The sequence below is a fragment of the Equus asinus genome, chromosome 5 (genome assembly GCF_041296235.1).
Source record: "Equus asinus isolate D_3611 breed Donkey chromosome 5, EquAss-T2T_v2, whole genome shotgun sequence".
Classification (NCBI taxonomy): domain Eukaryota; kingdom Metazoa; phylum Chordata; class Mammalia; order Perissodactyla; family Equidae; genus Equus; species Equus asinus.
In genome coordinates, this window is record NC_091794.1 from 36,010,964 (window position 1) to 36,033,144 (window position 22,181).

Consider the following 22,181-nt stretch of genomic DNA (forward strand, 5'->3'; position numbering starts at 1 on the left):
GCTTATTTCCATTTTTTACTCTCATAAACAACACTTCCATATGAAATCCTGGAATTTTTGTTGTGATTTATACTTGTTTATTTACTTGCAATAGCTTCCTAGAAGGAGTATGGCCAAGTCAAACGGTGTGCACATTCTTAATCCTCTCGCCACAGTCAGCTGAACGGCTCTTCAGAAATGCTGTAACAACTCACGCTCTGGGGCGTTTTTAAACTCCTGCTCTGAGTGCCCGCCCTTCACTTCCGCCCGGGAACAGCCGCTCTGCAGAGGGCACGGTGCTTGTTTCGGGGCTGCCCAGCAGGCACTGCCTTTTCCTCACAGGGCCCTCACTTCCTTTGGGGAATTGTCTCTGCCCCTAGTGCAGTCGTGGTGGGACTTCAGAGCTGGAAGGGTCCCCTGGTGGGAGAGGATGCTGTGGAGCGGTCAGCTGCGGCAGCGCGCACCCCGGCTCGGCCCCTTGCTCCGGGCTGGAGAGCAGCGCTCTGCGCCCCTGGGGCGCCCGGGGCTCTCCTTGCGGTGGATCGGACCAGCACAGGAGCCTTTGGATAATACCCTGCCAGACTCAGAGAAGGTGCCCAGCACTTGTCTGAAAGGACCATGGAGGGCTGTAACATACACCATATAACTGTCTCCTGGAGCCTGGATCCCAAACAAAGCCTCTGGAGAAACCCACTTGGGACAAAGTTTGGAATGACCCTTGCTCAGGCCAGGCTCATCCTGCCATCTAGTGGCGGCTAAGGGAGCTTGGCAGGGACAAGCCCCCGACAAAGGGCCCTCAGGGCATCATGAACCCACAGTCCCACCAGTGGGGGGGGCAGGTCAGAGCAGGACCCGGAACAGCCCGTGGGCAACTCAGACTTCGGGGTGCTGTATGAAGGAGCCAGGGCAGGAATTACTCTCAGTAATAACTACGGCTACTGTTTATTGAGCACCTACTGTCCAAAGTGCTTCTCACACTTTCAATCCTTTAGTCCGCCCAGCAGCCCTTTATGAGGATAGGGAAACTGAAGCCCAGAGGAGTCGAGTGACTTGCCCAAGTTCACACAACTAGTCACTGGCAGAGGCAGGACTCACATCCAGCATTATCAGACTTCATACCTTGGGTTTCTAGGAACATTTCTAGAATCACAGAGAGATGGCTCCTTCTGCATCATTTCTGTTCCATCATCCCCAGCCCCTCCCAACCCATTCCCAAGACGGTGGAGGGTGGCTTCTTCACTGCATGGTGCACAGCTCCATTTGCACCTTCTGGGCGTCTCTCTACTCTGAGCAACTCCCGAGGGAAGATTTCTCTCCCTCAGCTTGGAGATGGTTGGCGGGAGAGGAGAAGCTGGGGGTGGCGTCCCTTGCCCACTGTCAACAAGTAATTAAGTGTTTGAGACTTACTTTCACAGTCGTTCCTGTCGTTGGTTGTGTGAGATGGGGATGCAAACCAGGCCCCTAAAAGGCACAGTCTCATTTCAGATCGGCCACTGTAGAGTTTGCTTCTAAATCCAGAAGGGGTTCCTCATGCTGTCCAGGAACAATGGCGGGGCTGGCACAGAGCTACCCCAGCCTTGCCCCAAAGGCTGAAAGAACCAACCTGGCACCCCAGTGAACACACAAGGGGTCAGGGGACCTGCTGGCCTGCAGACACTCTCCAGTTCGTGGATGCTGAGGTTTATTTAGGAAAAGGCAGCCATTCTTCCTGCTTGGTCTACTTGGATGAGTAATAAACCACTTATTTTCAGTTTAGAGTTTTGGTTTTCTTTTCCCTTTTTACAAATTATCCAGACTTGTCTCTCAGAGTTGAGAGCTGGAGCTGCATCGAGTTGACTGCTCAGCGGATGAGGAGAGAGCACTGTGAAGAGGAGAGTGGTCCTCAAATGCACCGTGACTGTGATTTCTCCAAGAATCAGCATTTGTCTGCAATAACTTCAACCTCATTCATTCAACAAAGACTTACCTGGATGTCTTAAGAGACCAAAAAGGCTAGTGTTTGGCATTGCCAAGGCTCCTCCTCTGAGGCAGGTCCTAGGCCACTCTGTCCCCTCACACTGGCACCACCATCCCCTACTTGCTCTTCTGCTCCCAGCGCTGTACACTGCCTGCCTCAGAGCAGTGGGGCTCACCTCCTGTCTGAGAGGTGGACAACCTCTTGCCCTTCAAGTATCAGTAGCTGGTTCTTACCACTCTCCAACCTATGCACCTGTTTATTCCCCTTTTCCTATAATGATGTGATCAATTAACTCTACTCACTCATTTAGTCAATCAACATTTATTAATCACTATCAGGGACCAGGCACCAGGATACAGAGGAGTGCAAGTCTCTCACAGCTAAGAGGAGCACAGTAAATCAGACAATTACACCACAGTGTGGAAAATGCTGAGCCAGAGACACACAAAGAGATGAAGGGGCCCCTCCGTCCCCTCCTCTTTCCGCTTCTCCACCTTTCCCCAGCCCTTGCCTCAGCGCCTGGCCTTGAGCCACTGCAGAGCCTCTGGGTTTCACTTGTAGCTACATGGTTACATGGCCCTCTTGCCCTGACATGACACAGACCCAACCACAATCTGTAATGAGCCATGGCAGCCTTTGGAGAGTGGACCACTCCAGCAAGAAAACAGGAGGGGAGAGAAGTCCACAAATGCATCATCAATGCTGGTGCTAAAAACAGTTTGTGGAGTGGCTAAAAGAAGGCTTGATGAATAATTGAATGATATGCCAACTGATGATGGAATGAGGAGTGAATCAGAGAACAAACTTCGAACCTTGAAGCCAAACTGACTTTAGAGTTTCCAATACTTGTGCTGGTTCACTGAACACCACGTTCCCCAGAAAGTCCACTGCAAAGATTTTTACTTTAAGAAATTAAAATTACAGAAAAGTTCCCTGAGAATGTGGCAATGCACCCGAGGACACTGGAGCTGCCTAGTGGAGTTTCCGAGCCAGGGCTCAAGGTCACTTTCGCAGCTGAGTGGCCCCCTATCCATGTGAGGGAGGAAGCTCCAAGTTCCTCGGGCCAGAGCTTTCTGAGGTTGGCTTCTGGGGAGAGAGAGCTACGAAAGGTGATAGGTTTGGGGTTTCTCACTTAAACAGGTGCCCCACCCTCATCTCTAGCTGGAAAGTGACATGTGTGTCATGTCACCACCGCAGTGCTTGCTACTGAAGAGACAATTGCCGGGAAGGCTCTGGGGTCGCAAACTATTGCATTTGAACATATCTGTTCTGTGAACATAGAGGTTGTGCTGAAAAGAGGACAAGGATCAGGGGGGAAGGAGGTTATGTGGTCAGGGGCCTGTTCGAACAGCTTAAATGCCCTTGAAGGCCGCCTTGTTCTCTGAGATAAACTGGCTGAAGCTTTTGACCTTGGGGTTTAGTCGGCGGGTGAGCTTGACATCACGGTCTGGCCTCGTTTGATAGAAATGACACATGTTGGCAATTTCCTCTGCTGCAGGAATTCCCAGCTTCTCATACGCTTCCTGAGTCATCTTTTAAGAACAAGTGAAAACACAGGAAATGTTAGAGCCCTCATTCAAAAAAATGTGAAAAGAAATTATTCACCTTAATGATGACACAGGTCCACAATTCTTTAGCCTAACTCCAAAACCTAAGGAACTCTGATTTTTCCATAAGCAATTTGGCAGCAAACTGATGTGTCAGAACTAGCTTAATGGAAAAAAGTCTGGTCTGAACTCATGTGAAGCTAGTTGTGGTCTTTAATTATCCCAGCTAGTGGAAATAGGCATCCATTTTCCACAGAGAGATTGATGTGTTTGATTACAGGTTCCTGCCCCAGCCCCTGTTGGGACGTTACCCACCACATGTAGCCAGAACCAATCCAAAGCTGAACGATTCTGGAAGCTGGGTGGTTTCTGGCCCCAAGCCTCATGGATAAGGTACTATGGACCTGTGCCCCCTTCATCTGACCAGCTTTTACATACGTTTCCTCATGGGACTCCCTCAGCAGCCCTCTGAGACATTCTTCCCATCCAGCCTCCACGAGCTATCAAGGTTCCCCCATTCTGACAGGTCTCTCTATCCTTCCCTCCTGGCCAATGTCCCTTCCATCATCACTTCCCTCCTTGATTAGAAATGGGCATCTTGACTTCAACCATCGCAGTCTCAGCCAGGACCAGATCCAAACAAACACTACCCGTCACACACCTACTGACCTACCTTCTGGCACCTTCCACAAAAGCCACCCCTTGAGTCCCTCTGACAAAAACTAGATCAATAGTTCCACCGCCTCCATGAGCAAAGACAATTTCTAGCTATAGGATCCAGTATAATCTGTCTTTAGCCCCCAGAGATAAACTCTAACTTCCCTTTTCCACTTGGCCTTAGAAAAATGTGACAGACACAAACAACTCATATAAAACAATGGTTATCATACGCCATTTATAATAATAAAAAGTCAAGAACAACCTACATGTCCAAAAACTGGAATGGTAACAAAAATTGTGGTACATCTACTCTAAGAATACTATGTCATATTAAAATTAATGTTCGTGAAGAAATTTAACAAAATAGAAAGTGCTCACGATAAATGTAAAGTGAAAAAGCCAGATACAAAAAGCTACATAGAGTGTTATTTTAATTTTACTTAAAAAAATGTGTACTGGAAAAAGACAAGAAGAAACTGCCAAATCTTAACAGTTGCTGTCTCTGATGGATTGAACTACGTGATTTTTATGTTCTTTTTTTTATACTTGTCTGAGTTTTCTACAATGAGCATTTGTGATTTTTGAAATTAGAAAACAATTTTAAATTCAAGTGCGGCTGGAATTCCAAGACCTACGAGAGGATGGAGGGTGACTTCTAAAATGTCTGTCTCCTTGAATCTCTCTCCCATCCTGTCCTCTGATAACTGGTATCCCTCAGGAAACACAGGGATTCTATTCTGCAGAATTTTGAAGGAAAGAGATTGGTTCTGTTGGGTCTCACTCTTTGAGAGAACCGTGTTCCTTTTGGGGCTGGACAGACAGTTTCAGCCAGACCGGGGTTCCTACTGGGAGTTCGTTCTGGGGCGCGTGCCGTCACTGAATTAACAAACAGCCTCCTTCTCACCAGATGGGGGAGGCAGACCGTCAAGGCTGGAGCGCCACCTTGTGGCCTCTTGCTTCCTTCCCCAGAGTAGCACAGTGCTTCAGTGCTTTCCCCCTCTAGACGAGGGGCAGCGTCCTTTCAACTCAGACTAGCTACCAAGAACAGCACTAACCATTCTGTAGAACTCCCAGCCTCTAATGCCCTAGAACGTTTGACGCCAAAGAAGTTGCTGCTGCATTGTGAAACAATTAAGGATAGTCAGGGACCAGGTATGTGATTGAGAGATGCTGGGAAGGTCCTGAGTCATTCGAAACAATGTCCACCCGGTCCTCTGAGATGAACTCACACACACCACATGCCCCCACTCCCTCACCCTTCTCCCCTTCTTTCTTACAGAGTTCAAACCCCACAAGACAAAATGAATGTAAGACCCAAATGCAAGTGCCCTGGGAGAGGAGTCAATCTCTGAGAAGTAAATTTGCAGCCAGGTGCAAGTGACTTTGCAGAGCTTCTCCTAAGTCCATCTTCTGAGTGGGGGGCTGCCTTCTTGGGTTTGGGAGTAACCTCTTTTCTCCATGAAATTTTGTGTGGTTTTCAGTGAGATCCCCAGATGTGGTTTTGTGGTGGGATTGACCCCTATAATAGTTTTCAAAAAAAGATCTCTTAGCCTCCACACAGCTCCACGGCCTGAGGCTGACTGGGAAAAATAGAAGCCCCTCAAGACTCACTGGACCAACACTAACAGACAAAAACAAAAACCACCTTCTATCCCTGACTCTTGGAAACACTTTAGAACAGGGGTTGACAAATTTTTTTCTTGAAAGCCTAGATACAAATATTTTAGACATTGCAGGCCATAGAGTGGTCTCTGTCACAACTACTCAACTGTATCATTGTCTCCTGAAAACAGCCACAGACTTAACATAAACAGTGGCGTGGCTGAGTTCCAATAAATCTTGATTTATAAAAGCAGGCTTGAACCCTGTAGGAAGAAGGCACCTCTCCTCTGGAGAGATGTTAGGACTAGGTGGGACCTTGGAAATCATCCAAAGAAGACCCTCATTTCACAGATGGGACCACGGCAGACAGGAAAGGCAGAGCTGTATTACTTACTGCCTGCCAGTTGGAGAGAAGGGACAGGTCCTCCTTTCAGCCCTGATGCTGTCTCTCCGAGGCCACACAAACCTTCCTTCTCAGAAACCCTGTCCTCTTTCTCCTTCCTCTTATCAACACTTGCTTGGAGAGATGGCTGCTAGTGCTCAATCTCATCAGCTCCTTGCGCTTCTCTCTAAAAGGTCTGTCCTAGCCACACTCTAGTCCAGGCCATTCCAGCCTGTTCAGTAATCGAGGGCTTACTATGCCCTAAACCCAGTGCCAGGCACCTCCCATATATATCTCATTTCATCCTCACGACAGTCCTATGAGGGGTATAATAATCTTTTTTAACATGAATAAACTGAGGCTGGAGAGCTTAAGTCACCTGCCAAGATTCCACAGATAGATAAGAGCAGGACCAGGGTTTGCTTGCTTCCCCAGACTGCCTCTGGTTCATTCATGTTGATTCCAGAATTCAGCTAGGCCAGCCCCCTCACTCTCTCTACCTATACACAGTCCTGCCCACCCTCAAGGACCACCTCAAGGCTGCTTCTTCCATGAAGCCTTCTCCTACCCTTCTCTGGTCACCTATAGCAGTGTAGACAACACAATTAAGCACCTACAGTGTGCTGGGTTGTACTGATCTCTGTGTGCATTAACACTTTCTCCTCAACTCTGTTGTACACTCCGCAAAGATAGCGCTAGGTATGTAATAGATTCCTGATATATATCACATGCCAAAAACTATGCTAAGACCTCTAACTGTATTCTAATTTTCACAAGAACAGCCCATGGTAGATGCTATCGTCCCACTTTACAAGTGAGGAGGCTGAAGTTCAGAGTGGGTGAGCGCCTTGCCCACCCCCAGGGAGCTCTGGCTGACTGGAGTGAGCAGCAATGAGTGCTCATGAGAGGAGAGTTGGGATGGTGTATATGAAAACATTGTACCTCGGTCTTCAGATTCTAAAGTTCTTTTTTAAAGTTTTTTCCTCCCCAAAGTCCCAGTACATAGTTGTAAGTCCTTCTGGTTCTTCTATGTGGGATGCTGTCACAGAATGGCTTGATGAGTGATGTGTAAGTCCATGCCCAGGATCCAATCTGGCAAACTCTGGGCCACCAAAGGAGCACACAAACTTTACCACTATGCCACTGGGCTGGCGCCTGATTCTAACTTCTTTCCACCCAAAAGTAAATTTACCTTAACAAGCTGATTAACATGAAGCCAAAGAAATAAAACCATAAGGGTGCGATTCAGATGCACTCACAGATGCAGATAGATTTGTAGAATTGGAATCTTCTTCAATGTCTTCTGAGCCTAAGCTCAACCCTGCCTCAATATGTCTAAAGTCTGCCAGAATTTGTACATTAGTGGGATGTGACTCTAAGTGGCCTCTTGTGATCACACTTATGTCTCCTAAGAACTCACCTTTGCATCTCGGATATCTTTCCCCAAAACCTTGGACAAAACATCAGCATACTGCTGTATGGTTAGTGCTTCTGCACTGAGACCCACGGCCTTGCCAACAAACTCCTCTGGAGAATTAAAAATACTACAGATGACTGCTCCAACATCAGCAACAGAGATCCCATCCATCGGGACGTCCCCCATGGGTATTGCTAGTTAAAAAAAAAAAGATAAAAATTATTAATTACATCACATACCAGTAGGTCCCACCAATCCTGAACTAATCAACTACTTAAATGAAAGGGATGGGAACACAATGTACCACTGAGTGGCCACAGTCTTTGCACAGTTGTAAAATTTTGTTTGAGAAAACACCATAATGCCCATGTTTTGATTTAAAAACAAAACAGAAAGAAAGAGCAGCTATTTACTAAGCATCTCTCTGTGCCAAGTATGATTAATCGTCTCTCCAACCCAGACATCTCTGCTGAATTCCAGACTCATATGTCTAGTTGCCTACTCAACATTCTTGCTTGACCATTCAATAGACATTTTAAACTCAATGCACCCCAAAATGAATTCCTATACCCCACCCTCAACCTGTTCCCCCAACATATTTTCCCATCTTACTTACGGCAACTCTGTCACTCCAGTTTCCCAAGTCAACAATCTTGGAGGCACCATGATACCTCTCTCACCCTCCGTATTCTATCTTCCCTGAAGCACTATTCACACTGTGTCCAGAATCTGACCATTTCTCAACAACTGCACTGCTACCACCCTAGTCCGAGCCACCATCATCTTTGACTTGTATTATTGCAAGATTGGTCTCCTTGTTTCCACTCTTGCCCTTCTATAGTCTGTTTTCAACACAGAAGTCAGAGTGATTCTGTAAAAACTAAAGTCAGCTCATGTCATCTCTGCCCATATTCCCCAATGGTTCTCTGTGTCTCTGACAGAAAAAGCCAGTGGCTCAGAGGACCAGGCCCTCTGTTAGCTCTGCCCTCACCTGTTACTTCTCCTCCCACCCAACTTGCTCTCTTCCTGACACATTGGCTGTTCTCTCTGCCCAAAACTCTCTTCCCCTCATTACCCACAAAGCCCACTACCGACCTCCATCAGAAGGTGCTCGGATGTCACCTTCTCCAAGAGGCCCCCGATTGCCTTGTTGTAGTTTCACACCCCACCTCCTCACTGCTGGCACTCCTTGTTTCCCTCACTTTGCCCTGTTTTCTATAGCGCTCATCACCTTCTAACATACAAGGTTTTTCCTTATCTCTTTGTCTATTATCTATCTCCTCCACCAGAATATGAGCTTCTTGAGGGCAGAGCTTTGTCTGTTTTGAGCTGTTTATTACTGATTCCCCAGTAAGTGACTGGCACATAGCAGTCCCTCAAATATTGACTGAATCAATGAATAGACCAACAAACACATTGTCTGGTTTAATCCTCAAAACAGCCTTGAGACATAGGAATATCAGGTGCTTTCCGAGGTTACTCAGCCAGCAAGCAGCAGAAATGGGTCCAAGCCCTCATCCATCACTCCCGAGCCTGTGAGCCTCCTACAGTGTGACATGGCCTCTCATAGATGCCCAGAATGCCCGAATCCTGGGGCTTGAATGCAGTGTGGACATGATCTAGCCGCAGCACTCAGTTTTTACATGAAGAAACTAAGTCTTCTGACTCACCCAGTGCCTCACAGCTAGAAAGCAACAGGCCAGGACAAGAATCAAGGGCTCTGAATTGCCATCCAGTATTAGAGTGACTTCAGGCTTAGCAGCCAGGGGCTAAACATCATTCTGTCTTTTGTAGCAAAATTAGTTTCCTGCCTGAATTTCTTGTTAGGCAAAATGTCTGCTCATTCCTCACATTACATTATACTTGTATTTTATGTGTGTAAAGCAGTTGGAGCTTTTGGAAGAACCCAGAGTCAAGTGTGTTCTGACTTTGAGGTTTGTTTTTATTTGAGGGTTGAGCTTCTTGGACTGAGTTTAAAGGAGCTATGGGACAGTGGTAAAGAATGTGGCTCTGGGGACAGACGGTCTGGGTTCAAGTCCCAAGTCTGCCTTCTTAGTGATCTTGGGAAAGTTTATCTGTCCCTCACTTTGCTCATCTGTAAACTGGGGGCAATTAGCACAGTGCTAGGCACCCAGTAAGAGCTCTGTAAATGTGAGCTATACCTGTAGTGGACGATGAGGCTCAGGGATACCTGAAGCCGAGTTCCACAGACTTTGGGGCCCCAACTGGGACTGGGTCCCAGCAGAACTTTAAGGCGCCACCTCTTCATCCAGGGCCAATCTAGTCCTCAGATTATCACGTCCTAGCTCAGGACCCAGGAAATGTCAGGTGAGCCAGCTTCTGAAACCTGGCAGAAGCACAGGAAGAAAGAGGGTTCAAGAGATGGATCCCATTCACACATGTCTCTGGTCATTTGTTGAACCATTACCCAAGGCGTCCGTGAGGGATGGCACGTGCTCTGGGCTCTAGCTCAGATCCACTTTGACTGCCACTACTTATCCCCTGGATGAGTCTGAATTTTGTGCCACAGATGAAGGACTGAATTGCCATTGATAATCCCATATTCCCTCCACTCCATATAGCCACCTAGGACTATGGGCAAAGAAAATGTCCCCAAAGAGTAGGGGAATGCTGGCCGGTGGACTGGCAGCATCGGAATTACCAGGAGTCCTTGTTAAAACTACTGTCTTCCAACCAGAACAATGGAAGGCAGGCAGGCTGGGAACCTGTCCCGGGGAGTCAGGGACCCTCTAGGGATTCCGACCATGGGACCCACATCAAGTGCAGAATGTTTTCCCTGTTGCCTCAAAGGTCAGATGGATCAGCTAGAACTAAAAGTCATCTTGTCCAACTTTCTGATCAGACATAAGGAAACTGAGGCTTGAGGTCACATAGCTAACTACTGTACTGATATAAAGAGCTGTCAGTACGTTAAGACTGGAAATGTAACCCTTCTGTTTCCAGGCCCAGACCCACTTTTCTGTTAGGTCTGGGACAATGTGGTAACCCTTTCAGCACTTTGCACAGAGCTAAGCACATAGTAGGTGCTCAAATGATAGTGTCCACTGAAGAAAGGAGGGAGGGAAAAAGGGTGGAGGGGAAGGCAGGACAGTAGATTCTGGTTAACTCTCATGGCAACTTTCCATTTACCCAAGGTGTAGTAATCTCCATCAGAGGCTTTCACGGGCTTCCACGTGGTGAGGAAGCTTTCAAAGTAAGCTGCCACGCGGACGCTGGTCATGGGAACACCAATGGACCAGAAATACTCCTCCACCTCTCCCTTTGCATCAAAGTGCGGCACCTCCAGCTTTCCAACGCTCAGGCGCTTCACGTTCTCCAGGCCACTGAACACCACATGCTTCATACCCAGGTGCTTGGCAGCATCCGCCACCAGCTTCCCCTAAGGGATAAAGGCAAAATCTTTATATGGACGGCTGGATTTGCATATAGACTAGAGGGCAGGTGCTTGGGGCCTCTCCACACCCTCCTTCTCTTATTGTCCTCCTTGGAGAGGGAGCTCTTGCAGCATCAAAATATATTCAAGTTATCCTAGGAGAGCCCACAAGTGTGAGTGAGCAGAGGCTCCACTACGTCAAAATGCTGAACCACATCAGCAGCTGAGAGGCAGCCTGGTGGGAACAGTCAGGGACATTTGCTCCTTCCTCCAGGCTGTCAGTATCCTTGTGATCAACTGCCACGTTTATATATATATGAGGCTCAGGGATACCTGAGAAAGAAGTATATAGTAATGTTTTCTGATAATGGACCATATCTGGACACCATTGGGATATTGAGGGCATAATGGAGAGATATATACATACCCTCCATATACATATATGTGTAATATATTATATATACACACAAACTCACATACATATACATATATTCTTTTTGTGTTTTTAGTTCCAAATTTCGAACAGCACCTTCATCTCTCTCTCTCTCTCTTTCCTTTCTTCTTTCTTTTCACTGTTTCCTTCTTTCTTTTCCTTACAAATCTCATGTACCAGGCAGAGAAGACCTAAATTAATCTGGTTTAGTAGATACAGAAAGTGACGCCGAGAAATGACTTGGACCCGTAGGTTTCAGAGTGAGTGAATATCAGAATTAGAACCAGAGTTCCTAAAATAAGCCCTTCCAGTCTCTCACTAAAAAACCAGCTGTAAGCGATATAATTAATTTAACAGACATTCCTGAAACAGTTCAATCCTGCTCCTAATTTTGTGAATGGTGCCATTTCTGCTAGAGGCTGATCCCATCCATTACATTTGGTAAATTTAATCTGCATGTTTTGCCTAATTTATACATATACTTGATTTTCAAATAGTAGCGTCCTGGAGGAAAGAAGTCAATCTTATAATGACAAAGAAGGTCCCTGGGCCCCGTGCAATAACTGCTCTCCAGAGATCACTTTCATCTCTTTTACCTGCTGCTTTATTTCTAAAGAACATGTTTCCACTGATAATTCTTGATTGTTTCAGTTGAAGATAGCATCTACCGCATTCCTACTATGAACGATGAGCCCTCATGTTTAGCACTCTCTCTCAATTTCTCCTTCTCTCTCTCTGACTCTCACACACACAGAGCCCACCACCGCCATCACCATCACACGTCTACACCGTTCTCTTTTTTCCATCTTCCCAACATCATACCTTTGGGCTAGATCAACAATGAGCGCTTACACACAGCTGAAGCTGAGCCACGTGACATTCTATGGTTACTTTTACTTTTTCTACAAACTGTCCTTTTCCCTGGAGTTAATCATTGTGGGTTTATTTGCTCGTTTGCTTAGTCCTTTTTCTATGTAGCCATTACTAATTCATCCCAAAATTCTCTGTCGGAATGTAAATACACTCACTACATTTTTCTTCTTCCCATTTCTCTCTCACAGTAACCTTGATTTGTAGGGTATGCTTGCTGCCCCCTCTCATATGCCATCTAAAAACAAATTGTCAGAATCAGAGAATCTAATCACTGGCTCTATTACATGGTCACCTCAAATATCCAGGGTCTTGAGATTGGGACAAGTGCCACATAACACTGACTTCACAATCAAAGACACCTCTAACAAGTGCAAGTCCATACACTTCATAAATCCTCGAGAGATGCTGTGGAGTGAGACTCATATTTTTGCCCAGACTGAAGCCGAGGCCCTTCCAGGAAGGACAGAGTAGCCAGGCAGGGTGAGAGGAAGGGCTCAAAGGTGGTTCTCACCTGACATACTTCCTTTTCTTTGCTGAAATGCTCCCAGAAGTTGGTCACCAGAAAGGCCCCATAGGTACCCTTCAAGGCCGCTTCCACGGATGCTTCATCATCTAGGTCCCCTTTGAGCACTCGATGCCCAGGTCCTGGAGCGCCTGCGCCTTTGGTTTAGTCACATCTCAGGTCAGTGCTCTCACTGCAAACTTTTTGCTCTCCAAAATGGCCCTGGCCACAGAGCCACCCTGAGCTCCTACAGGATTGGAGAAGAACAAATACAGGAAGGATCAGAACAATGTTCACTGAAAGAAGTTGGTTGGGAAATCCCATTATTCAGTGGAGAGCTGCTGGAGTAACCACTTCAGGAGGTACCTCCATGGCTTGCAACAGTGGCTTTCAAACTAGGTTTCTCACAGCCTCTTCAGAGGTACCTTTGCAGAATCCATGTGGTAGACGAAGAATGGGAGAGACTGAAGGCAAGGAGGAGGCCAAGTGAACAGGGTGCCAGACCATCCACCCAAGATTCAACTGGGCAATTCTACTTTTATTTCATTATAGATTTTACTTTGAGGTTCTTTGGACAATTTTATTTTCAAAGGAGGTTCATATGCTTTTTTTTTTTTTGCAGGGGAAGATTCACCCTTCACTAACATCTGTTGCCAATCTTCCTCTTTTTTTTTTCCTCCTCCTCAAAGCCACAGTGCATATTTGGGTATCACTGTAAGTTCTGCCAGTTCTTCTATGTGAGCCGCTGCCACAACATGGTGATTGATGGACAAATGGTGTGGTTCTGCACCTGGGAACCAAACCTGGGCCACCAAAGTGGGGCCCACAAAACTTTAACAGCTAGGCCATCAGGGCTGGGTCTCATATGCTATATTTTTTTAAAAGGTTAAAATTTGCAGAAGTTTCTTTTTATGGCATTAAAAGACATTCATGATATGATCAATACTTGCCAATTTTATCCACTCTATAAATATTTCCTGAATGCCCTGTGATATATGCCAGGTACTGTGCTGGGTTACTGACATTTAGGATCCTCCATCAAATTGGTTGGATACCTGTCCTGAATATTTTTTGTGTGTCTCTAGACCCACCTCACATTCTCCATCTTGCTGAGTGCCCTGGGAGGCTGACCAGTATGGACTCCATCAATGGGCTTTCTTGCACTCAGGTTAGGTTTGGTCAAAGGGAGGCCTCAGCAGGAGACCCAAGGGTAGGAGGACAGGTCACCCTCTCCACGTTGCTACTCTTCCCAGATTTTGCTCATCTCTCTTGCCCTTTGCTCCTTCCCTCTGTTGCTTACTTATTCTTTAATGCTCTCTTCTCTGTCCATCTTTATGAAATTTCCTCAACTTCTCTGAAAGAGTGTGGCACTTGTCCCATGTGGTACCCAGCTGATATACAACTGACAACTCTACTGGTCTGCCATTCAATGAGCTCTGCCTTTGCACACAAAGCTTTAGCCAAAGTTTAGCGCTCTAGTATTAATCAAAAGATAGCCAAAGTTCACCAGAGGTTTGAGGAAAGCCTCCAACATGAAAGGCAAAACCAAAATAAACAAGGTGATAAAAGGAAACACAATTAATGCAGAAATCGGAAGAAAAATTTAAAAGAATCAATATCCTTCAGAAATTGGAGAAGACTTTTCAGAACACTACATCTTCATCTTGTACCAATAAAAAGGGAGCAGTGAGGAGAGAAAGAGCATTCAGAGACAAGAAGCTCTTGAAATTTAAGTTATTGTAGCAGAAATAAATTCCCAAATAGAATAAGTTGAAAAATCTCCCAGCATTTGAAGAAGAAAACAAAGAAATAGAAAATAGGAGAGAGAAAATGGATGATCAAGCCAGAGGAATTCCAGGATGAGATAACAGAGAAAATGGAGGTGTGGAAATTATCAAAGAAGATAATAATTTCCCAGAATGCAATGATAATTGACTGAGCTTCCATATGGAGGGGCCACTGAGTGCCCAGCACAATGAATAAAGAGAGTCACACATTATGTACACCATTGTGAAATTTCAGAACACAGGGGATAAAAAGATCTTAAAACTTCTGGGAGGGGGGATAGTCAATGCAAAGGTAGGGGTAAAAATAGCACCTGATTTCTTTCTAACACTGAAAGCAATAGAGTCATGCCATTTAGGGGGGAAATTACTTTCTATCTAGAATTCTAACCTAGCCAAATGATCAATTAATTCTAATAATTCTACATAAAGACATTTTCAGACACTCATGGTCTCAAAAATTTAACTCCCATCCACTCTTTCTCTGTAAGCTACTGGCGGACACACTCCAACAAAATGAGAAAGTAAAGCAAGCAAGAGGAATCCAGGAAATAGGAACCAAACCCAGGAGAAAGGCAAACAGAATTATTAGAATGATGGGGAAGAGAAGTCCTAGGAGGACTAAAATAGAGAGAGGGAGCACCTCAGGAGGGAAGTCTCCATGAGGGGAGAAAAACAGAACCAACAGATTCATTGATGTGTTTGCTCATTTTGAGAGAAATTGTCTACCTTTATTGGTGAGATGAGAGAAAAATGAGTGATAGGTATAAAGAAAACTAAGCAAATACAAAATAAAAGAAATTATTAATTTCAAGGAAAACAAGAAATCATGTAAGAAAAGAAAGTGCACACTACATGGCTCAAGTATGAACAATAATTACGTAGTAACAATAAGGGCCCATATTAGTCTATCATCCATATGAAAAAGAAAATTGTTATAAACTATATGGGGAGTGTAAGGAAAAGGAAGTATGTGCTTGGGGCTGATGATGTATGAGACTAAAGATAATGGATAACATCTAAACTTGAAAAATCAAAAAATAGCATATTATCACATTATTTAGAAATACTGAAGTAGTGACATCAGCATTCTGGTGGAGTGAGCTCTCTCTGTAAACTCTTCACTCTAAGATACAACAAAAAGGACACTCATGTTCCAACAGAGGACATCCACACAACCCAAAAGACTTCTGAGAGCCCCACACAGTCATATGTCCAAAGGTGGCGGTACTGGAGCCCCCCAACCCCCAACAAGGAAGTGGAATGAGGCAAGAGAAAGCTTCTCTTCCTCCCCAAAGGGTAGTGACCCAGGGATTGCATGCAGATTCCATGAGGAAAGGGAGGAGGGAGAGGCAGCCCTCCATGGGAACACCATAGATCTCTGAGGTCCCTCAAGCCTGGTGGAAATCCCCACACAGGGGTGACTAGCTATCACCGGGGAGTTTTCATCAAGCCAACACCCCAGGAGAGCAGATAGTGCAGGCAGAGAGAGAAGCCCCCAAGATCATGCAGGAGAAAGAAAGCACCTGATGCCCCTGCCCAAAAACTGGGAACTGTCCTGCAGATCACAGCAGGCTCAGAATATTCAGCTTTTGATCCCTACTCAGCAGCAACAGGTCTAAGTTGCAATCAAATACTACCAAAATGCAGAAGCACAAATCCACACCGTATAGCAGTATGAACAAATACATTAAATCTACATACCAGAAGGGAAATGACAAGTACCCAGAAGTCAATCCTGAAGACACAGAAATCTATAACCTAAGTGACAGAGAATTCAAAATAGCTATTGTTAAAAAAACTCAATGTGCTAAATGAGTACAGATAGTTCAATGAATTCAGTACCTACTTCTCAAAAGAGATTGAAACTATAAAGAAGAACCAATCAGAAATATTGGAGATGAAATACACGATGGATGAGATAAAGCAGAATATGGATTCCTTGAAAAACAGAGCTGATATCATGGAAGAATGAATTAGCAACTTTGAGGATAGAAATATAGAAATGCTTCAGATGGAGGAGGAGAGAACTAAGACTAAAATGAAATGAAGAAAGTCTCCAAGAAATATCCAACTCAATTAGAAAATGCAACATAAGGATTATAGGTATTCCAAGGGAGAAGAGAAGGAGAATGGAGCAGAATGCTTGTTCAAAGAAATAATAGTGGAGAACTTCCCAAACCAGGGGAAGCAAATGGAAATCCAGGGGAAAGAAGGAAACAGATCTCCTAATTATATCAATATAAAGAGACCTACTGCAAGGCATATAGTGGTGAAGCTCACAAAAGTCAAGGACAAAGAAAAAAATACTAAGGGCAGCAAGGCAGAAGAAAATAACTTACAAAGGAACCCCTATCAGGCTTTCAGCGGATTTCTCAGCAGAAACCTCACAGTCTAGGAGAGAGTGGAATGATATATTCAAATCTTTGAAAGAGGAAAACTTTCAGCCAAGGAATGATCTATCCAGTGAAAACTCCTTCAGATATCATGCTGAAATAAAAATGTCCCAGATAAACAAAAGCTAAGGGAGTTCATCACCACAAGACCCCTCTGATAATAAATGCTCAAGAAGGCCCTCATACCTAAAAAAAAAAAAAAAAAGAAGAAAGAGGTTACAAAGTCCTGGGTAAGGAGATAAATAGGTAGACAAAATCAGAAAATTGTCGCTATCCATCAGAAAGGCTAGCAAATACTCAAGTAAAACATTAAAGATAGAGGGAATAAAAACAAAGACAAAGATAATCTTGACAGTTTAACCACAAACTCTCGATACAAAAAGGAATAAGATGTGACAAAAAACAGCTTAGGAGGGGAAGAGGAAAGGGACTGAATTGGCTTAGCCTATGGAAATAAGAGGTCATCAGAAAATGTACTATCTCATCTATGATATTTTGCACACAAACCTCATAGTAACACTAAACGAAAAAGTAGAACAGAGACACAAATAATAAACAAGGAGAAAAATAAGAAAATCAGCATAGTAAACTACCTAACCAAATTGGCTTTCTGAAATACATAGGATGAGAAATAAAGGAAATGCAGGAGAACTGGAAAACGAGTGATAAAATGGCAGCATTAAGCCCTCCTATATCAATAATCATTCTAAATGCAAATGGATGGAATTCTACAGTAAAAAGACACAGAGTGGTGAAATGGATTAAAGGACAAGACCCAACAATATGCTTCCTCCAGGAAACACATCTCAGCTCCAATGACAAACACAGGCTCAGAGTGAAGGGAGGGAAGATGATACTCTAAGCTAATGGCAAACAAAAGATAGTGGGTGTTGCCATACTTGTATCAAAATAGACTTCAAGATAAGACAGTTAAAGAGAGACAGAGAGGGGCAGTTTACAATGATCAAAGGGACATTCCACCAAGAAGACATAACACTTATAAATATCTATGCACCCAACATAGAAGCACCAAAGTACATAAAGCAACTATTAACAAACCTAAAAGGAGACATTAACAACAACACAATAATAGTAGGGGACCTGAATGCTCCACTTACATCAATGGATAGATCATCCAGACAGAAAGTCAACAAGGAAACAGAGGTCTTAAATGAAACACTAGTCTAGAGGGACTTAACAAAAACAGTAGAATACACATTATTCTCAAGTGCACATGGAACATTCTCAAGGATAGACCATATGTTGGAAAATAAGGCAAGCCTCAATAAATTTAAGGTTGAAATAATAACAAGCCTCTTTTCTGACAAAAATGCTATGAAACTAGAAATTAACTACAAGGAAAAAAGCTGAAAAAGGGACACAGATGTTAAGACTAAACAACATGCTACTGAACAACCAATGGATCATTGAAGAAATTAAAAGAGGAATCAAAAAATGTATGGAGACAAATGAACATTAAAACATACCATACCAACTCATATGGGATGCAGCAAACATGGTACTAAGAGAGAAATTCATCACAATACAGGCTTACCTTAACAAACAAGAAAAATCCCAAATAAGCAATCCCAAACTACACCTAACAGAATTAGAAAGAGAAGAACAAAGCCCATAGTCAGCAGAAGGAGGGAAATAATAAAAATCAGAGCAGAAATAAATAAAATTGGAACAAAACAGACAGAAGAAAGGATCAATGAAACAAAGAGCTGGTTCTTTGAGGAGATAAACAAAATTGGCAAACCCTTAGCCAGACTCACAAAGAAAAAAAGAGATAAAGCTCCAATAAATAAAACTAGAAATGAAAGAGAAGAAATTACAATGGATACCACAGAAACACAAAAGACTATAATAGAAATATGGAGAAAAATACGAGTAGAAACAGAACAGTTAAATGTGGAAAGGGGTGGGTAGGGGCTGCTGGGTTTCCTTATAAACCTTGTAGGACTACAAGACTTTTAAAACTATTTTATGCACTTCTATAAAAATAAGATTCAATAAAAAATATTTGTTGACTGTAGTAGTTTGCTAGGGCTCCCATGACAGAATACCACAGATTGGTGGCTTAAACAATCAAAATTTATTTTCTCACAGTTCTGGAGGCTAGAAGTCCAAGATCAAGGAGTTGGTGTGTTTGGTTTCTCCTGAGTCCTCTCTCCTCGCACTGCAGATGGAGAACCATCTCACTGTGTCCTCACGTGCTCCTTCCTCTGTGCACGCGAGCCCCTCCTGTCCCTCTGGATGTCAAAATTTCCTCTTCTTATAAGGACACCAGTCAGATCAGATTAGGGCCCACTCTCATGGTCTCTCTTTAACTCAATTGCTCTTTAAAGGCCCTGTCTGCAAATACTATCACACGCAGAGGTAACAGGGATTAGGGCTTCAACATATGAACTAGGGGAGGGGCACAATTCAGCCCATGACATTCACCATTGTAATTATTACCTTATAACCCTATTACTAAACAGGGTTCTCCTTGAGGATAGAAAGTGTTTACTCTATCCCTGTGTGCCAACCATTTTCTGAGTCTGGTGCCTGGCACATTGGCAGTGTCTATTTGTTGAATGAATAAGTGAATGAAATGGAAAGAATGAAACTTCTGTGCTCTCAATTCTCAGCTTTGGAGGTAAACAGTCCTGGCTGGACCAGTGTGAGATGGAGAAGCAAATGACAAGGACTAGTGAGACAAAATAAGAGGAGCTCGACCAAAACCAGGACTGGCTGTCCTAACCACTCCTGCTTTAATGTTTCACTAAGACTCAAACCAGAAGAGGAGTTCCTCCAACTTGGCCCTGTTCCTCTAAACTAGCAAGTCACGCCCATAAACCTATCAGCTCGAAAAAGCAGCCGCCCAAGCATCCATTCTTGTCATACTCAGTTGCCCCAGACTCTCCTCACTTATTCTGGATCGTGCCCTCTTGGACCCAGTTCCCTTGCAGGTGGTTCCACGTGGAGAGTAGCGTTTGAATGGCAGGCACTTGAGGTACTGCTCGGAGTGTGGCATGCAAAGGGTTAAGAGCTAAGGGTTAACAGGTATCCCTGTTAAATTTAACGAGGTATCTTGTATTTTTATCTGCTAAACCTGGCAACCCTACCTCAAAAACCTAAACACACCCACTGCATCAATGCTACTGAACAAAGTAGAAGAACTGGGCAATAAAGTAATCAGCCTGACAGGAACCAGTCTAACAAGACAGGGCCATCTTCAAGGACCATGGCCTTTAAAGGTAAGGCCCCTAACCAATCAGCAAGCAGCCAGGAGAATCAGATAGAGGCCACCAAGATCCACATTCTGCAGCCTCTGGACTTCCCGGGCTTACGCATGCACCCTAGGACTCAGGAGTCCACTGAAGGTGACCCTAGCACCATTAGCATAGTAAAAATCACACGCAGGGGTGGAGAGCTGGCATGCTAATGATACATGTGTCGCATGTAGTAGCACACTATGAGACAGTGCAAGCGCAAGCACAACCCCACCTCTACATGCTATGACAAGGTACTCCTCCCCAGCCTTTGCCTAATAAAAGCCCCACAGTCCCATTCCCTAACAAGCCGCTCACCTGCCCCTTTCTTTTCTGCACTGGCTCCCTTGTGCATGTCCTGTGCACAAGCTAATAAAGTTTTACTTTTCTACTCCTATTTGTTTTCTCTCTTGATTTCCATCCTGGGGGACAGTAAGAACCCAATGTGCCAGTAACATTTTGGCAACCACAAATGGACTGGACAGGACAGGACTTTCTTGAATTCTGGTAGAAGATTTGTCGGCCTGGTACTGGACCGGGCTGGCTACCCACATATGGACATAAATGGTCAGAGCTGAACCTTTTTTTCAGACTCCAGCGTTTGGTAAGTCAGTTCAAGGCCTGGGAGCCAACCCCCTTCAGTCTGACCAACTTTCCTAAAGTTTTCCTCTTTCTCTCTCTCTCTCTCCTTTAGGAAAGAGATTTTCCTCATTAGGAAAATCTTTTCTCCTCTGGTTTCAGGGGCACCATGAACCCCTGAGTCAGTCACTAGCCTGACAATCTGTTTTTTCTGGTTTCAGAGAGTCCGAGTTACACCTCTGGGAGCTCTCCTCTTCTGGGCCTGATCATCGTGGTGACCCCAAGAGAGGTGCCCTCTCTTGGCAGTCCGGGTTTCTGGGTCAGTCCTTTGACTGACCAGGCTGCCATCTTTGGTTTTGGAAAGTCCATGTTCTACTTCTGGTAGCTCTCCTCTGGTTTTTGACCACCTAGAGTGATTCCAGGTTGATCTCTGGGTCAGTCCTTAGACTGATCAGACTGCAGTCTCTGTTTTCTGTTATTCTGTAAATTGTCCTTCCTGAGAAATGTTGTTTGTGTGACCCTTATCGTGATAACCCTTGGGAAGAGGCCATGAGAGTGAGGCCTAACCACTTCTTTCCCTTCTTTGTCTGTTTCATTCATCTCCTCCTATGTTGTCACCAAGTCAAGGTTAAGTTCAGGCTAGACCTGAGCAGAACCTGGACCTTCCGTAAAAATTGAAAACTTCAAAACCTTTCACCAGGGACTTAACTCTCAACTCTGGCATTGGGATCCTGCCCCCGCCAACTCCAGGCCTTTGCCTGTTGTCTCCCTGGCTTGCCTTGTGCTTGATGAGGGACTAAGTGCCCGGGCTCAGTGGGACTTGACCAAATCTTATAACTATATTGACACCAACAGTTGGGCTCTGCATCCTTCTCTGGGCCTGATGTCAGTCGGACACCAACTTTACCACCATGGGGAATGCCCCAAGCATCCCCAGAGATTCACTCCTCAGGTACATTTTAATTAATTGGAAACACGTTCAATGGGATGGGTTATGCCCCAAAAACTCCATCTTGGAGAAAACTTGAGTGGTTTCTCTGTGCTTTTATGATGTAGTCGGACAGGTAGATCAACCTATAATGTCATTTGAGTTACAACCCAATTTCTGAGAAATCAAAAGCAATTGTCCTTAGAAAATCCTTGCAAGACTAGAAATGCAGTTCTAGAGGCATTCAGATTCCATCTATTTCCCTTATCTCAAAGAGCTTGCAAATCGTCTGGGGAATATCTAGCCTGTCACTAATTCCTAGGACTGAAGAAAAAAAGGGAAAAAGGAAAAAATGGCCATAAGAGCTCTCCTGCCAAAAATCTAGCATCTTGAGTGTCTCCTCCACAAAAGGCTTAAAACAAAATTTGGATTCATAACTAGTGTTTTACGGTACCTGTTTCATAGCAGTAATTTTAAAAGAAATGCTG

The 22,181-nt window shown here is 44.5% G+C and overlaps 1 pseudogene; it reads right to left on the minus strand.

Annotated features, from left to right (window-relative positions):
* Window positions 1-2,239: 2,239 nt before the first annotated feature.
* On the minus strand, window positions 2,240-19,948 carry LOC106834548 (nmrA-like family domain-containing protein 1; annotated as a pseudogene).
* Window positions 19,949-22,181: the final 2,233 nt, after the last annotated feature.